Here is an 18,146-nt window from a genome sequence, read left to right on the forward strand (position 1 = left end):
CGAGCCACGCCAGGGTGACAAGCCATCTTGCTGGCGTGGGACCATTTGAGGACAGCCGGACGAACCGACTCAGGCACAAACAACCGACCGGGTGGACCGTTACCGGGACCGGGCTGAGTCCGAAGGGCCGCCAGCACCTCCTCCTCAATCTTCCACATAACTGCTCCCACGACGCAGTTCCGGGGGAGAATTGTCTCGGTCTTGGACCCACTCCCCTCCGTCTTGGAGAACATCCGGGACAAGGCGTCCGCCTTGCCGTTCTTAGATCCAGGTCGGAACGTCAGGAAAAACTTGAATCGTCCGAAAAACAACGCCCACCTGGCCTGACGGGAGTTGAGACGTTTAGCCGATTGCACGTAAGCAAGATTCTTGTGGTCAGTCCAGACAATAAACGGTTGCTCCGCCCCCTCCAACCAGTGGCGCCACTCCTCCAAGGCAAGTTTCACCGCGAGAAGCTCCCGGTTACCCACATCGTAATTCCTCTCCGCAGGCGAAAGGCGACGCGAGTAGTAGGCGCAGGGATGGAGTTTACTGTCCGTGGAGCATCGCTGCGACAGGATGGCGCCAACTCCCACATCAGACGCGTCCACTTCAACGACGAACTGACGGGCCGTGTCCGGTTGAGAGAGAATCGGTGCGTTGGTGAATCGCCTCTTCAAATCCAGAAACGCACGATCCGCCTCGGATTCCACTTGAAGGTCCTGATACTGGAAGTCAAGGCAGTTAATGGAGCGGCCACACGGCTGTAATCCCGGATGAATCTGCGGTAGAAATTCGCAAACCCCAAAAATCTCTGGAGCTGCAATCTCGTACCGGGCTGGGCCCATTCCAGAACCGCTCTAACCTTCTCCTGGTCCATCCTAATCTCTCCCCTGGAGATGATGTACCCGAGAAAGGATGTCGTGTGGGCGTGAAACTCGCACTTCTCGGCCTTCACGAACAGGCGATTCTCCAACAATAGCTGCAGAACCTGCCGGACATGCTGGACGTGGTCGGAAGGTTCCTTCGAGAAGATCAGAATGTCATCCAGGTAAACAAACACAAAGAGACCGATCATATCTCTCAGGACGTGCGTTCACCATACTCTGGAATACCGCTGGAGCATTGGTCAGTCCAAACGGCATCACCTGATACTCAAGTGACCCATCGGTGTATTGAAACCCGTCAACCACTCGTCCCCCTCTCTGATCCGGACCAGGTGATACGCATTGCGTAGGTCTAGCTTGGTGAACACCGTAGCACCCTGTAAGGAGTCGAAGGCAGAACTCATCAAGGGCAGGGGATACTTGTTCTTGACCGTGATGTCATTCAACCCCCGATAATCAATACACGGTCGAAGAGAGCCATCCTTCTTACCCACAAAGAAGAATCCTGCCCCCAGGGGTGATGACGAGGGACGAACGAGACCAGCAGCTAGGGACTCCTTGATGTAGGTCTCCAACGCCTCACGTTCAGGTCGGGAGATACTGTATAACCTTCCCTTGGGGTAGACAGCTCCAGGGACCAGGTTGATGGCACAATCATATGGTCGGTGGGGAGGGAGTGACAGAGCCTTCTGCTTACTGAAAACTTCCCCCAAATCGTGATATGTCTCGGGAACCAGGGACAAATCTAGGGGTTTAGCCTCAATCACCTGACTGGGAACCGAATGGGGCAGGCAGTCTTGAGACAGTTAGCATGACAATCAAGGCTCCAACTCGTTACCTTGCCCGTCACCCAATCGAACGTGGGATTGTGTTCCTTCAGCCAGGGGTATCCAAGGACCAGAGGAACATGGGAAGACGGCAGAATGAAGAATGAAATCATCTCAGAATGATTCCCCGACAACCGCATCTTAACCGGTTCAGTCCTCATCGTGATACGTGCCAGACTACTGCCGTTCAGAGTGGTCGCTTCAATGGCTTCCGGCAATTGCTCCTTGGAAAGCCCCAGCTGTTCCACCAACTCGGCATCAAGAAAGCTTCCATCGGCACCTGAATCGATAAAAGCGTTAAGCGCTAAGCTCTGATTCCTGTTCACAAGGGTAGCCGGGAAACGGGGTCTGACAGAGGTACTGAGAGGTTGAAACTGGCTCGCTAAAAGTCCTCCCAACTTTAGCGAGCCGGGCAGTTTGACGACCGCCGGGAACAAGTGGAGATGTAATGTCCCGAGCTACCACAGTAGAGGCAGCAGTTGGTCTTACGTCTATGTTGACGCTCCTCCTTGGTTAACCCGTGCCGCCCCACTTGCATGGGTTCAGAATCGGGAGAGAGGACCTCTCCACTAATCCATTGTGGTGGAGAATGATCGACGTGTTCTGGTCCACCACCCGACCCGACTGGGAACTGAGAAGCTGATCGATTGGACGGACCCCATTGCTTCTCCCTCCTTCGCTCTCGGACTCGATTATCCACCCGAATAGACAACGCTACCAAGCTGTCCAGGTCACTAGGCTCGGATAGGAGATCAACTCATCCTTGAGCTGCTCCGACAGACCCTGGTAAAAGGCCGCTTGCAGAGACTCCTCGTTCCACCCACTCTCCACAGCCAACGTCTTGAACTCGATCACGAAGTCGGCCACGCTGCGAGTTCCTTGGCGAAGCGAAAACAGGCGCCTAGCTGCGTCCCTCCCTCGGACGGAATGGTCGAAGAGCTTCCTCATCTCGGCCGTGAACCCCTGGTATGAAGCCATGCAGGGATCCTGTCGTTCCCAAACGGCTGAAGCCCACTCCAGCGCTCGACCACGCAGCAACTCAATCACAAAGGCTATCCTAGCCTTGTCTGTGGCATAAGAGTAGGGCTGTAGATCGAACACTAATCCACACTGCATAAGGAAGGAACGGCATCTTCCCAGCTCCCCCTCATATTTATCCGGCGTCGGTACCTTGGGCTCACGGATGGACACAGCTTCAGAAGCGGCAGGCGAGATGGGTGAACCCGGTAGTGGATCCTCCACCGGACACGTGCGTTGGTTCTGGACCTCCGTCAGACCGGTAGAAAGGTTCCGAACTGACAACGCGATCTCCTGTAGTACCGTGCTATGATGGCCCAACATCTTCTCCTGCTGGGTAATAGCATGGCGAACAGAGTCCAGGTCCGCTGGGTTCATTACTGGCCGGATCGTTCTGTCACGGTTAACTAAGCCAGAACCCAGAAGCAGACCAGGACAAGGTACGTGGAGACAAAGGTGAGTGTTTATTAATAGATTCGAGTGAGGCTGAATAATCCAGGGAACAGAGCGGGTGGCGTGGATGGGTTGTTGAGGGTGCAGTGGTTGGTCCGGTACTGGCTCGGCAGCCGCCGACCATCAGGCAGAGGTTGGGTGAAGGTTCCGGGTGAGAGACTGCAGACAGAACAAAACGGAGGTCAGTACACAGCAAGTCAAAAAGGTGCAAAACAACAAAACTAACACTAATGGCTCAGAGACTGATACGCTGACAAACATACTGTTCATGGCTAACGATCCGGCAGGAACTGGATGTTCGGCCAGAGCCTAAGAAGGGTGATGATCAGGACCAGGTGTGCAGATTGCTGATGGGATGCAGGTGCGGAAAACCAGAGCGCTCCCCGGAGCGTTCCCGAACCCTCGGGAAACTGGAGATTACGAACAGGAAAAAACTAGTCACCAGACAGGACCCGACTCAGACAGCCGGGATCGTTACAGTATGTATGAGTCTGTATGTGAGTGTGCGAGCTTGTGAGTAGATTGGGGTTGGGGATTGTTGAGCTGCCACTGACAGCCAGGTGGAGAGCGAAGAGGAGCAGCTTGGACGAGACTCCGCGGAGGGAAACAGAGGATAGAACCCAGACCAGCCAGAGAGAGGGTTACTTTGGTCAACTTCAAGTTGAGGGAGACCCGCGATCTTTACACCAGCAAAACTAAATAGCTTGCACTACACAACAAGAAAAATATAGATTTGCTCCACCATAAATGAATAGGTTAAAAACTACTAGTCACAGACAAATAACTTGACATGCTGGCACACTAATACAAGTCTTCAAGATCCAGCAAGGTTATTCATCATGCTTATGTGATGAGAACCTTGCCTGAGACCTGAAGAAATGTTAGTTTGACATGTGTTAGTTTGTGTTAGATTTGTTAGTTTCAAGTCTCTGGCAAGGGTAGTCATTATAAGGTTAACATGACTGGGTTAATCAGGGGGAAGCTGTACTCGTTAAGCAAGCAACGTGTCATCCTTTACATGAACTTCCTGGTCTTATCCATATAGGTTTTAGCTAAGTGGGCGAACACATAGAGCTGGGCGATATGGACAAAAATCCATATTGCGATAAATTTCTTGAATTGATGCGATAATAATAAATAGAACGATAAGTTTATAACATTAATGTGCACCACAGTTTTTTAAATTATCCTTTAAACTACTACTACTAGTTTGATGGTTGCAGCCATCAATTGTCCCATTAACAGTCAGCCATATTAGCAAACTTATTTCATTTCAAACTTTTCTCTTGTATAGGCTACTTATTGTCATGAACGTTATTAACAAAATGCCTGCAATAAGTATGAACGGTGTCGATAATTTTCGGTCTATCATCCCAGTTGTGACGAGTACTGAGAATACGAAGAGACAGGACGCAGACGCAGGAATCAACAATGTAAAGGTTTACTTAACACTGAGCAAGAGAACAACAAACAGCAAGTACACGACATGACACTAACAATCACACACAACACAACACTGAACAGTCCAGGGCTATATAGGGGTGGTGATGAGATGATGAGGTGCAGGTGCGCTGGAGGTCATTAGGGTGCATTGGGTTTCTATTCCGGTGTTGCCGAGGTGGTGCGCTCAGACCAGTGGCTTAGTAGAACGCCGAATCAGAGCACCAGAGGGGAGCAACGGGAGGAGATGTGACACCAGCTCTACTAACACAGGCTTGTGACATGCAGGAGACCTGGTTCGAACCCAGTCAGCCACAAGAGCAAGATTAAATAGGGAGTGGAACGGCTATCCTTAGAAGGGCTATTCAACTATATTCTTATGTGGGCCAAATTGGCACGCTTCCCAGCCGAAACAGTTCGTGCATATATTATGACAACATTTTGTGAAGTTTTTGTTCGTTTTGGACTTCGGTGAGGTTTTTTTCGGCTGTTCGGGCACATGACATTTTTTCTGGAAGCAGGCCGAAGTTCGGAACCGAAGTCTACGCCCCTTCGTCAGTGATTGGTCAACAGTAGGGATTCGTCAATTAAGTATTTGTTGTCATTCAATGAGAGACGACTCGTTATCATGCAAATACTGCACCAAACATATTAGTTAGATGTAAAATTGTGCGACTAAGATCTCTTCAGTAAAAACTTCCAAATGAATGACAGCTTTCTTGAGTTATAGATTTATTCTGACTATTTTGAGGAAGTGTATACTGGCTACTGTGTCTCAAAATGGACAAAGTACTATTGCTGCTTTTTCTCATTTTTTTCAAGCGATGGTCTTTTAAGGGAGTGTGCAAGCACACTCTTTCGGTTTGGCTAGCCGAGTTCGGCTAGGTGCCAGCCGAACTGAAGCATGCTGACGCCTTAACGCAGCCTGTGATCATCATAGAGGGAAACAGAAGAAATGTCCATGTTCCAGAAGAGTCTTAGCTTTCAGGAATGGGGTAATAGCTTATAGCCAAAACGGTTCAAATACTAGAGCCAAATTCATAGAAAGACAATAAATTCAACATGCCACATTGGCTTCAGAAACCGTCAAAAGCTTAAGTTGACCACAGTGATCGTTTTATTCTATCTGTTCTCCTTTACCTTTCCTGGGTGGCAAAGTACCAGGATGTTGTCTCTGGTTTTGAATCTGAATTTAGAGAATCTGAATGCATCTGAGAAATTGAATATATGAAACTTTGATCAACTTGAAATGATAGTTTGTAAACTTGACAAACAGACAATGAATGCAATATCTCCCATATTGAAATTGAATACATAAATGTTGATTTTGAATATTCAATTAAATTGAAATATAGTTTTTAGAATGCAATATTCAATCAATTCAATTTCAAGTTAAATTTATGAATTCAAGGATTAAATTTGTACATTATAAATTCCAAAATATTCCATTCAAATTCAATATCCTAATACAAATTCAAAATGATGTAATTCAAATACAATTTCTGTTGGCACTGAAATCACTCCATACACATGGCTCAGTTTAATAAGGGAAACTCTCTCTCTCACACGCACACACACACACGCACACGCACATACACACACACACACACACACACACACACATACACACACACACACACTGAGGAAAAATGACAACACACTAGCTCTTTCCTAAAAGCCTACTGTATAAATCTGTGACCTGAAGTTAACACAGGAATAAAAACCAAAGTCATTAACAGACCATAAGCTGCATTAATGTATTACTAACAACAATGTGGTGTTGTTTGCATTAAAGAAATTCCAGCTCTGGAAAATATCAAAGGGTTTTAAATCAAAACAGCGCTCCATCCGTTTCTGTTCGTCTGGATAAAAGTATGACTGCAGCACACTTTTTAATAGCGTTTGCCACCCTGCAGCCTGAAAGGCACACCAGGAGATTTTGGGAGGGAGACCTTGAGCAACTCTGTCAAGGCAATTCGATGCAGTGATAAGTTTGCTGATGAGCTTGGTCACTGTGAAGTCGCACTGCACCTCTCCCTCCTCTAGAGTACCTGCATTCTATATGTCCTTTCCACACGGACGCTCGCACGTGCACACACACACACACACACACACACACAATCGCACACAAACATACACACTACCTCACACACAAGAACACAATCACAGATGACACATCAATATTAATAGGAATTGCACATGATTGTGTGGTTTCCAAATCACTAGTTCTCCCTCTAACAGCATGTGCAGCATGCATCTATAGATCTCTGTGGGAACAAGGAAGAGGAAAGAAAAAAGGCAAAACAGCAACTTACTTTTTTCCTTTGGAGAGGAAGAGAGAGGGAGTGATAGAGCAAGTCACTCTGCAGCTGGCTGCATCACGGTGTATTTTCCTCACTGTGAAATTGGCAATCTAAAAACCCGAAACAAACAGAAAAGTGTCCACTCTCTGTGCTTCTGTACTCCTGAGCAGTTGGTTGTTAACCAGAGCAGTCCCACCCTGCTTATGCTCCCTGGAACAAGGATGGAACTCAATTCAGAGAGTTCTCAGGCTCTCAGCCAATGAGCTGAGAGAGGTCCCGCCTCTCAGCCAATCCCACGGCTCCTCCACTACACTACACTCCAGTCCCCAAACCCTCCTCCCCCTTGAAGTTCCCAGCAGTGGACAGGGAAAGAACAGAGAATGAGAGAAGAGGAGGATGTCACAGTGAAAGAGAGTAGTGTAGGACAGGGAAGGGAAGAGAGTGGGATAGAGGTGTAAGCTGAGAGGAGAATGAAAAGTATTTCAGTAGAAAATGAGAGGATAGCTAAATGAAGAGGAGTGGAGAGAGGGGAGGGGAGGAGAGGGGGAGGGGAGGAGAGGAGAGGGGAGGGAGAGGAGAGGAGAGGGAGGGGGCGGGGAGGGGGAGGAGAAGAGAGGAGAGGGGGAGGAGAGGAGAGAAAATGAAAGGGAGAGGAGAGGAGGAGAGGAGAGGAGAGGAGAGGAGAGGAGAGGAGAGGAGAGGAGAGGAGGCGGGGAGGGGAGGAGAAGAGAGGAGAGGGGGGGGGAGGGGGAGGAGAAGAGAGAAAATGAAAGGGAGAGGAGAGGAGAGGAGAGGAGAGGAGAGGAGAGGAGAGGAGAGGAGAGGAGAGGAGAGGAGAGGAGAGGAGAGGAGAGGAAAGGAGAGAGGAGAGGAGAGGAGAGGAGAGGAGAGGAGGATATTGCACTGTATGACACACATTCTCTTTCTTTCACTATTTTTTTGAGTAATCTGCTTTGCTGTACCAGATACCCATTCACTAGCTACAGCCGTAGGACTACCAGTAATGCTACATTACAGAGAGGGCTGCAGGGTGGAAAAAAGTAAAGCCTGTTTGGGAACTTCTATTTCTTCTCTATGCAAAATGTCCCCATTGATATACATTGTTAGAAATGTTGTCTCAAATATTGCTTGTATGTACTGTAGTTACATGTTACTTTTTTATAGCTACAGTGATAGTTACGGAGTTTTACATTTACATTTACTTCATTTAGCAGACGCTCTTATCCAGAGCGACTTACAAATTGGTGCATTCAACTTATGATAGCCAGTGGGACAACCACTTTTTTTATTTAATTTTTTGTAAAAATGTTTGGGGGGGTGGGGGAAGAAGGATTACTTTATACTATTCCAGGTATTCCTTAAAGAGGTAGGGTTTTAAGTGTCTCCGGAAGGTGGTCAGTGACTCCGCTGTCCTGGCATCGTGGGGGAGCTTGTTCCACCATTGGGGTGCCAGAGCAGCGAATAGCTTTGACTGGGCTGAGCGGGAACTGTGCTTCCGTAGAGGTAGGGGGGCTAGCAGGCCAGAGGTGGATGAACGTCGTTTGGGTGTAGGGTCTGATCAGAGCCTGAAGGTAAGGAGGTGCCGTTCCCCTCACAGCTCCGTAGGCAAGCACCATGGTCTTGTAGTAGATGCGAGCCTCAACTGGAAGCCAGTGGAGTGTGCGGAGGAGTGGGGTGACATGAGAGTACTTGGGAAGGTTGAACACCAGACGGGCTGCAGCGTTCTGGATAAGTTGTAGGGGTTTAATGGCACAGGCAGCGAGCCCAGCCAACAGCGAGTTGCAGTAATCCAGACGGGAGATGACAAGTGCCTGGATTAGGACCTGTGCCGCTTTCTGTGTAAGGTAGGGTCATACTCTGCGAACGTTGTAGAGCATGAACCTGCAGGATCGGGTCACTGCTTTGATGTTAGCGGAGAACGACAGGGTGTTGTCCAGGGTCACGCCAAGGTTCTTTGCACTCTGGGAGGAGGACACAATGGAGTTGTCAACCGTGATGGCGAGATCATGGAGCGGGCAGTCCTTCCCCGGGAGGAAGAGCAGCTCCGCCGAGGTTCAGCTTGAGGTGGTGATCCGACATCCACACTGATATGTCTGCCAGACATGCAGAGATGCGATTCGCCACCTGGTTATCAGAAGGGGGAAAGGAGAAAACGTATTGTGTGTCGTCTGCGTAGCAATGATAGGAGAGACCATGTGAGGATATGACAGAGCCAAGTGACCTGGTGTATACAGAGAATGGGAGAGGGCCTAGAACTGAACCCTGTGAGACACCAGTGGTGAGAGCACGTGGTGCGGAGACAAATTCTCACCACGCCACCTGGTAGGAGCGACCTGTCAGGTAGGACACAATCCAAGAGTGAGCAGCGCCGGAGATGCCCAACTCGGAAAGAGTGGAGAGGAGGATCTGATGGTTCACAGTATCAAAGGCAGCGGATAGGTCTAGAAGGATAAGAGCAGAGGAGAGAGAGTTAGCTTTAGCAGTGTGGAGAGCCTCCGTGACACTGAGAAGAGCAGTCGCAGTTGAATGACCAGTCTTGCAACCTCACTGGTTTGGATCAAGAAGGTAATTCTGAGAGAGATAGCAGGAGAGTTGGCTAGAGACGGCACGCTCAAGAGTTTTGGAGAGAAAAGAAAGAAGGGATACTGGTCTGTAGTTGTTGACATCGGAGGGATCAAGTGTAGGTTTTTTGAGGAGGGGTGCAACTCTCGCTCTCTTGAAGACGGAAGGGACATGGCCGGTGGTCAAGGATGAGTTGATGAGCGAGGTGAGGTAAGGGAGAAGGTCTCCGGAAATGGTCTGGAGAAGAGAGGAGGGGATAGGGTCAAGCGGGCAGGTTGTTGGGCGGCCGGCCGTCACATGTCGCAATATTTCATCTGGAGAGAGAGGGGAGAAAGAAGTCAAAGCAGAGGGTAGGGCAGTGTGAGCAGGACCAGCGGTGTCATTTGACTTAATAAATGAGGATCGGATGTCGTCAACCTTCTTTTCAAAATGGTTGACAAAGTCATCCACAGAGAGGGAGGAGGGAGGGGGAGGAGGAGGAGGATTCAGCAGGGAGAATTCTATAGGTTCAGTGAATCAGATGAACAACCATCCTTATATTTGACCTTATTAGGCTTTACACGTTTGACCACAAGGGTCTATGGGTACCACATGCTTCATGGATCAGAAGACATATAGGAAGAGTGAACAGTGTACATATTATCTTATGTTGTCTGTTTACTTTAGTAACACTGAGTTGAACGCTGCTACATCCCTCTGACAAACACACACACACACACACACACAGCCATATCAACACAGATATTACTGCACTGTCGGAGCTAGAAGCACAAGCATTTCACGACACCCGCAATAACATCTGCTAAACACGTGTATGTGACAAATACAATTTGATTTGATTTGATTTGTTCGTCGGCAATAAAACTGACTCTCCCATTCAATTGCTGTATCTTCAGTTGCTGTCATGAATTCAGACCGTCCACACAGCACAGACATGAACTAAATGACAAGCCCATGCTGATTCTTCATTCTCATCATTATACAATAAGATGAAGGCAGGAATGGCATCCTCAACTTGTTCTGCAGAGCCGAGGAGACAGCCACAGAGTTGCTTCATTTGGCTAATACTAAGTCATTGCCTGTCAGTGTCTCAGTGTCCTAGCGAGTGCACACGCACACACACAAACACATACACACACACCCTCCCCTTCCCCCGAGAGGGACTGGGGCAGTAATGTTCAATCAGGAGGAACAGTGACCCCACGTGATAGGAGTCCAACCCAGCAGCAGCCACAGAGGAACGGGAGGAAGGAGTGACGAGTTGATTGCTGTAGACCAAAGGGTTCTTCAACTATTTCAGCTCAAGAAGCAAATGAGAAATGTACCGTCCTCCTGTGACTCAAATCGTACTCCAATGACCCAAATGAAGAAGAAATAGTGTGTGATAATAGATGTAACCCACCTCTCATATTCCCAGGGCTCACTTTGGGTCCTGACCCATAGTTTAAGAAACCTTCCTTTAGACTTTACTAAGTGACAACAATTCATTCATTAATGAATCAAAACACGATGTGTAATGATGATGTCAGCGCAGCAATATTTGACTCTAGTGGTGTCATCATACAGTAATACACATGACATTGCCACCAGGAAGACAACTCAATGGTATGGGGTGTGGTGGGTTGGACCACACTGAAAAACAGCTGGCTGTACAGTATTGCTGGTAAACATGGTGCACGACTGTATCACTGATTCTCCTTGTCATACACTCTCCTGTATAGATGCAATCTCAATCATATTCAGCATGGTAAAATGCTCAACAACAAAAACCAATGATTAGAACAGGGGATATGCCAAGCTGGGAAAGTAGACGTCTCAAACACGAGCAAACAAACATCCAGAGATGAGAAGAGATGAGAAGATATCACACTTTAAACATTGGCAGTTTTGAGACATAATGTTCCAAGTGGTTGCAATCCCTTACGGTTTCATAGTACACAAACACAACCACAAACACAAATGCTATCTGAAATCACATACACATTATGCTAACTCTGGTACATCTCACACACAAATATTGACTTGTGTTTATTCTTAAAGGGTAGTCAGGGCCTGTGTAGACCAGCCATTTCCCACACTCCATAATACACTGGGTAGAGCCAGTGCTGATAATGCTGGGTTGTGTCTGTTGGTGTATGAGTCAGACCCAGGGCCACTGCTGTACACTCTTAGAAAGAAAGGTGTTATCTAGAACCTCCATAGGAGAACCCTTTGAAGAACCCTTTTTGGTTCCATATGGGGACAGTCGAAGAACCCGTTTGGAACCTTTTTTCTAAGAGTGCAGGGCATAGCCGCGGGAAGTAGGGGTGCTAAGTGTGCTGCAGCACCCCCTGATATATATATATTTTTTTATATATATATATACAGTGCATTCGGAAAGTATTCAGACCCCTTGACTTTTTCCACATTTTGTTACGTTACAGCCTTATTCAAAAATTTATTAAATTACATTTTTATTCTCATTAATCTACACACAATACCCCAGAATGACAAAGCGAAAACAGGTTTGTAGAATCTTTTGCACAATACCTTATTTACATAAGTATTCAGACCCTTTGCTATGAGACTCGAAATTGAGCTCAGGTGCATCCTGTTTCCATCGATCATCCTTGAGATGTTTCTACAACTTGATTGGAGTCCACCTGTGGTAAATTCGATTGATTGGACATGATTTGGAAAGGCACACACCTGTCTATGTAAGATCCCACAGTTGACAGTGCATGTCAGAGCAAAAACCAAGCCATGAGGTCGAAGAAATTGTCTGTAGAGCTCCGAGACAGGATTGTGTCGAGGCATACATCTGGGGAAGGGTACCAAAACATTTCTGCAGCATTGAAGGTCCCCAAGAACACAGTGGCCTCCATCATTCTTAAATGGAAGAAGTTTGGAACCACCAACACACTTCCTAAAGCTGGCTGCCCGGCCAAACTGAGCAATCGGGGGAGAAGGGCCTTGGTCATGGAGGTGACCAAGAACCCAATGGTCACTCTGACAGAGCTCTAGAGTTCCTCTGTGGAGATGGGAGAACCTTCCAGAAGGACAACCATCTCTGCAGCACTCCACCAATCAGTCCTTTATGGTAGAGTGGCCAAACGGAAGCTACTCCTCAGTAAAAGGCACATGACAGCCTGCTTCAAGTTTGCCAAAAGGCACCTAAAGGACTATCAGAACATGAGAAACAAGATTCTGTGGTCTGATGAAACCAAGATTGAAATCTTTGGCCTGAATGCCAAGTGTCACGTCTGGAGGAAACCTGGCACCATCCCTACAGTGAAGCATGGTGGTGGCAGCATCATGATGTGGGGATGTTTTTCAGCGGCAGGGACTGGGAGCCTAGTCAGGATCGAGGGAAAGATGAACGGAGCAAAGTACAGAGAGATCCTTGATGAAAACGATAGAACTGGAGTTACAACTCCGGGGGGTCCGATGGAATTGGATGGCATAACCCTTCTCCAGCACCTGGTCTAGCCAGTGGGAGAGAGTGCAGCTTCACCGCCACTCCCAGCAATGCAGAGAAAGCGGAAGAGTGCGAAGCTGTGGTACTTTCAGTAGGAAGGACCTGTATTCCTCTATGGCCCTCGCCGCCGCTGTTCCCCAGCACTGAAGTGGTGGAACAGCCCAAGGCGGGCCTCCCAAGAAAGGGAGAGGAAACATCAGCGTCGATACGTTGATTAAACTCGTAACCTCGATATCCCGGCCCTTGTTACCTTTATCACACTCGCATCATGTGTGTGCTCAGCTACGCACCCTTGGTGGGCTGAGCTACACTCAGAGTGGTGAGAGAGAGAGAGAATGAAGGAGTCTGAACGTTCTCGGATGTATCATGGAAAAGGGGCTCTCTTGTGACAAAGTCAACAACAACAGTTCCCTCCATACCCTCAACAGAAGTGTGGGGGGGAATAGTGGGCACAGTCGGACCAGCCACTGCGCCGTCTCCCATTCTCGCCCCCTCACCACGTCATTGCCGCCGTCTCTTCTGGCCACCCCTCGGGTGCTTCCAAGAAGACGCTCTGACGACCTCTCTTGTCAACGGTACGGTTGGGACCTCTGGCTCCGCAGGAGGGGCGGGGCCCGCTTCTCTGCTGCCGGAAGTCGCTGCATGGCGCCGTGCACGACGCCTCGCTGTAGACCCCTGTCTACTTGAGGCGGTGGAGCTTGACGGTCGTTTCGGTGCAGGGCCGAGTCTTCCTGCCAGTGGCAGGTGTCTGGCCAGCTGCTTCCTCTCCTCGTCAAGCCTCATAAAATGCTCCGTCGCATCCTTGACGGCGACCCCAAACAGGCCGTCGTCAGAGATGGGGGCGTTCAGTAATGCGGCTCTGTCTGTCTCTTTCATGGCAGCCAAAGGTGTCATTCCACCACCACCAAAGTGGCCATGGACCTCCCCGCACACAGAGCTGATGCCTGCGTTAAGTGGAGACTTGTGCCAGAAATTCTGGACGCCTCTCCCACTTCCTCCCCAGTGAGCTCAGACTTACCCGTTGTTAGGCGGGACAGAGAGGCTGCTAGGAGGGCAATATTATTCGCCGCTGCTATGGCCTGGGCTCCCAACACAAAGGACTTCTCAACCAGCTGTGCTGTGAGTCGGTCCTTCTGTGTGGGTAGAACGGCTTTCTTGGACGAGGGCCAGGGACTCGAACCCGGCACGAGATACGCAGCCAGGGCGCTCTCGAGCCTGGGGATTCCCCTTGAAAAGCCCTGCTGTCTGCCTTCCACTCTGGTGAATGGGAGGTACACCTTAGCCAGCGAACGCGCCGCTAAAGGTGCCTCCCATGAGCCCTCCACATACTTACCAAGCGAGGGCATGGTTGGTGCCAGAGGCTCCGCCGCCCTCCTGGGCCTGGTATAAGGACCGCCCTCCATCATATCCACTTCCGGGTTGGAGGGAATGGGGGGCAGTTTAATCTGCAGGCGCTCGGCAGCCCTCTCGATGAGCCCTGGAAAATCAGAGCGCAGAGAGGCTGCTGCGTAGGACAGGGCTACTGATCTCTCAGAGCCTGTGTCGTCATCGCCCAGGGATGAAAAAGACCTCGCCCTTTCCAATGGAAATGGGGTCTTAAAATCATGGGTCAGAGGGATGGATTGTTCCGCTGGAATATCCATCTCTTCCCCAATATCCCTGTCAACTCCTGAGTCAGCGCCCTCAGATGATGCCTCAGAAGCTGAGGCTAACACTGATAGCACATCCTCAAGAGGAATATCCTCCCTAAAAAATGCCCAACGCTGCTTCCTCTCTTTCAATGAAAGGAGGGCGCAGCTGGCGCATAGTGGAGGATCTATGAGGCCGTCCCTGACGTGCTGTGACCCTAGACACACGAAACATAAGTTGTGGGGGTCAGCAGCCGCCATAATGGAACAGCAACATTGAGCTCTGAAAAGAGCTTTTGGGGGTGGAAAATTCCCTGGTGTGCTCATTTTAGGACGACGTCGATGATCTGGAAAATCGACGGCGTTTCTTCGTCCTGAGTCTTTGTCTCTTCGTAGGCGTCTTCAGTCTAGTCCAGTCGCTGAAGATAATGGGAGGCTGATTAAGGGGAAGCGTCCCCTCTTATAGGGACACCTGTACTCCTATTGGCTGCAGGAGTGTGCATAATTTTGTCTCAGGCGGTTCGCTGCCTAAGCAGCAGGGTAAACCAATTGGAGCAGAGCTCCCCTATGGGGCGGAGCTCCACGATATAGAACCTGCCCCAGAGTGCTCAGGACCTCAGACAGGGGCGAAATTTCACCTTCCAACAGGACAATGACCCTAAGCACACAGTCAAGAAAACGCAGGAGTGGGGTATTGTGTGTAGATTGAGGAGAAAAAATAACTAATTGTATCCATTTTAGAATAAGGCTTTAATGTAACGAAATGTGGAAAAAGTCAAGGAGTCTGAATACTTTCCGAATGCACTGTATATATATATATATATTATATATAAGAAAATTATTTTAGCACCAAACTAGTGCACTAGGCCTTTATTACTCCTGTATGAGCAGAGAAAAATACTCATCAGCAGAGTGGAGAAAAATAATAAGCATTGATGTAGTCTGTGGCTTTTCGAGTCTGAGCACAGAGGCAGGTACAGTAGTGACAGACATATTATACTTAAAGCTGGAATCTGCATGATGGTAAACAGCGCCACTGTTCGCCCCCCAGCACATTTGTTATTTTTTTGTTTTGTTTATGAAACAGAAGAGATGAACATCCAGCATCGTGGTAAACAAATTTGCAATAGATACTCTGCTGTTCTATCACTCATGCAATGATGTGCAATGATTTTACGAGAGGAAAAAAGATTGTTCATTGTTTAAAGTAATTTCTTGGTTGAAATATCGGTAACGGACGTGGCAGTTTCAGCATTACTGAGTCCATCTTTAACCAGTGGTGATGGAAGCAGGGGGCATGTCATGAGAATGTGTCTTCCCCAGGCTCTGCTTCCCTGATCGGCGATGGTGCCAGTGCCACCATCCATCGTGATATGGCACAACCAAATTACAGTTTGTCACAGTACCTTGTCACTATGTAATTATCGTCTTGCTTTCTCCCCCTCGCCTGAAACAAGGCTCTGCTTGTGTTCTATTCCTCCTGTCTTCAGTTTCTCTTTGATTTCTCAGGATTTTTTCTAAGAAACATTTCTGTTTGATCCTTTGGATGAAAGAGAGCAAAGTATTAATATCACATTTTCAAAATAATAACACTGTCAACTCGGAATAACCCTACCCACTTAATAAATAGTGTCTTTAAATGAGGAGACACTAGTTACAGCATTATGATTGTGTAATAGACTACAGCACAAATGTAAAATGTTGTGTAATGTCCATAAAAACATTGTGGGCCTTACAATAAACAGTGAATGACAAAGGATGTTCCAGGGCAGGCACGTGTGTGTGTGTGTGTGTGTGTGTGTGTGTGTGTGTGTGTGTGTGTGTGTGTGTGTGTGTGTGTGTGTGTGTGTGTGTGTGCGTGCGTGCGTGTGTGCGTGTGTTTTCTCGTGTGTTCTCATGTGTGTGTTCTCGCGCCGGGTTACACAGATTCATAGTGACCTGTCACTTCACACATTTAGCCTTATCATGGCCTAGTTAGAGCAGCACCCCTGACGGCCCAGGGTTAGAGACAGGGTGAGGGCTCCAGAGACAAGCTTTGGGAGTAGAGGCTGTTGGAGCACATCATGTAACAGGGAAGGGGAACCATTCATGCCCTCTGAGGCTGTTATGGTTGCCTGGTTCCTAGAACAGAAAGCCTCTCCCCTGTCTGCCTCTGCTGTATAGACCCTACCTGAACTAAACTTCCCTTCATCCTGATACACAGCACAATCATGAAGGGAATGCAGCAGTCCTAGCAGCAGTGGCAGACAGAGACAGAGCCTACATTCTGTAGTCTGAGGGGAGATTACTGGAACTGAGATCCCTTAAATTCTCTATATTCCCTCCCTTAAACTAAGGTCTTTAAATCTTATCCACACAGAAATCCAGAGTAATAATACATTCACAGACCAATCGATTTGTTTTTTATTAACATGCGGACATTGTTTTGTCCTTCTACTGTAGTACAGATGATATGTTCAACATCCCAGGGAAAGGCCATTATTAGGGCTCCCATTGCAGCCAGTGAGTGTCTGGGTTGGAGGGACATAATTGGCTCTGTGGCTTTTGGTGGCGGCTCTGTCACTGTATCCTACTCAGAGAGAACATATTGACATCCTAATCACTAAGTCAGCGTGCTACTCTCTCTCTCTGTGTGTGTGTGTGTGTGTGTGTGTGTGTGTGTGTGTGTGTGTGTGTGTGTGTGTGTGTGTGTGTGTGTGTGTGTGTGTGTGTGTGTGTGTGTGTGTGTGTGTGACTGTAGGTTCATTGGTTGATTTATTTAATTCCAAAAACAGTTTTTGGGGAATTATGTAAAATATACATTTTGTCCTGATGTAAAAATCAGAGATCATGAATTAGTGTTGCACATCTACACAGAGCTTACATATTTTACATGGCCCATTTCAACAGCTATCTCTGCTATCCCCCACCGCCTCGAGAAATTAATTCTCATCTTGATCTGGGTCATGTTTCTAGCCTGCAGCGTACACACTCTGAACTGTGACAACACATTCAAGTAGCAATGTGCCACAAACAATTAGTAAACAACTGTAATAAAGAACGACAGATGAGACATTCTGTATTAACATCTGGTTAACTCTTAAGAGTACAGTTGACTTAATGCAGAGGGCATGTTTGGGACAGGACATGGAAATATCTATGTTAATTCTTGGTTGCTGGGTAAGAAAATACTTAATGGAGAAATGATATTATGATTGATGGTTCCATAAAGGAATGTTTTCTGTGAAAGTGGCCATGGATGTGCAGCACTGGGCTGTCAATGGCCCAGTATATGCCTTAGAATTAGATTTATATTCTATTTTATATTACATGACGCTGAAAAGACAGCTCCGACATTCAGCCAGTTCTAGAAATCTCACCGATAAAGACACCCTTTACCACAATAGGTTATCATCACAATTTGTAAGTAGCCTAGCTGATACACAAACTAAGAAAGTGAAAATGGAGAGTATTTTATCTCATAGGCCTTCACCAGGAGGACTAGTGGGAATCAACTAATCTACACTGCAACGTAAATCATTTGAAAGGATAATTCCTGTGATTTGATGTGTGTCACGTTGTATAATGATTAGAAGACAGGTGCAGGAATACGT

Source organism: Coregonus clupeaformis, chromosome 16, assembly GCF_020615455.1.
Source record: "Coregonus clupeaformis isolate EN_2021a chromosome 16, ASM2061545v1, whole genome shotgun sequence".
In the NCBI taxonomy this organism is placed as follows: domain Eukaryota; kingdom Metazoa; phylum Chordata; class Actinopteri; order Salmoniformes; family Salmonidae; genus Coregonus; species Coregonus clupeaformis.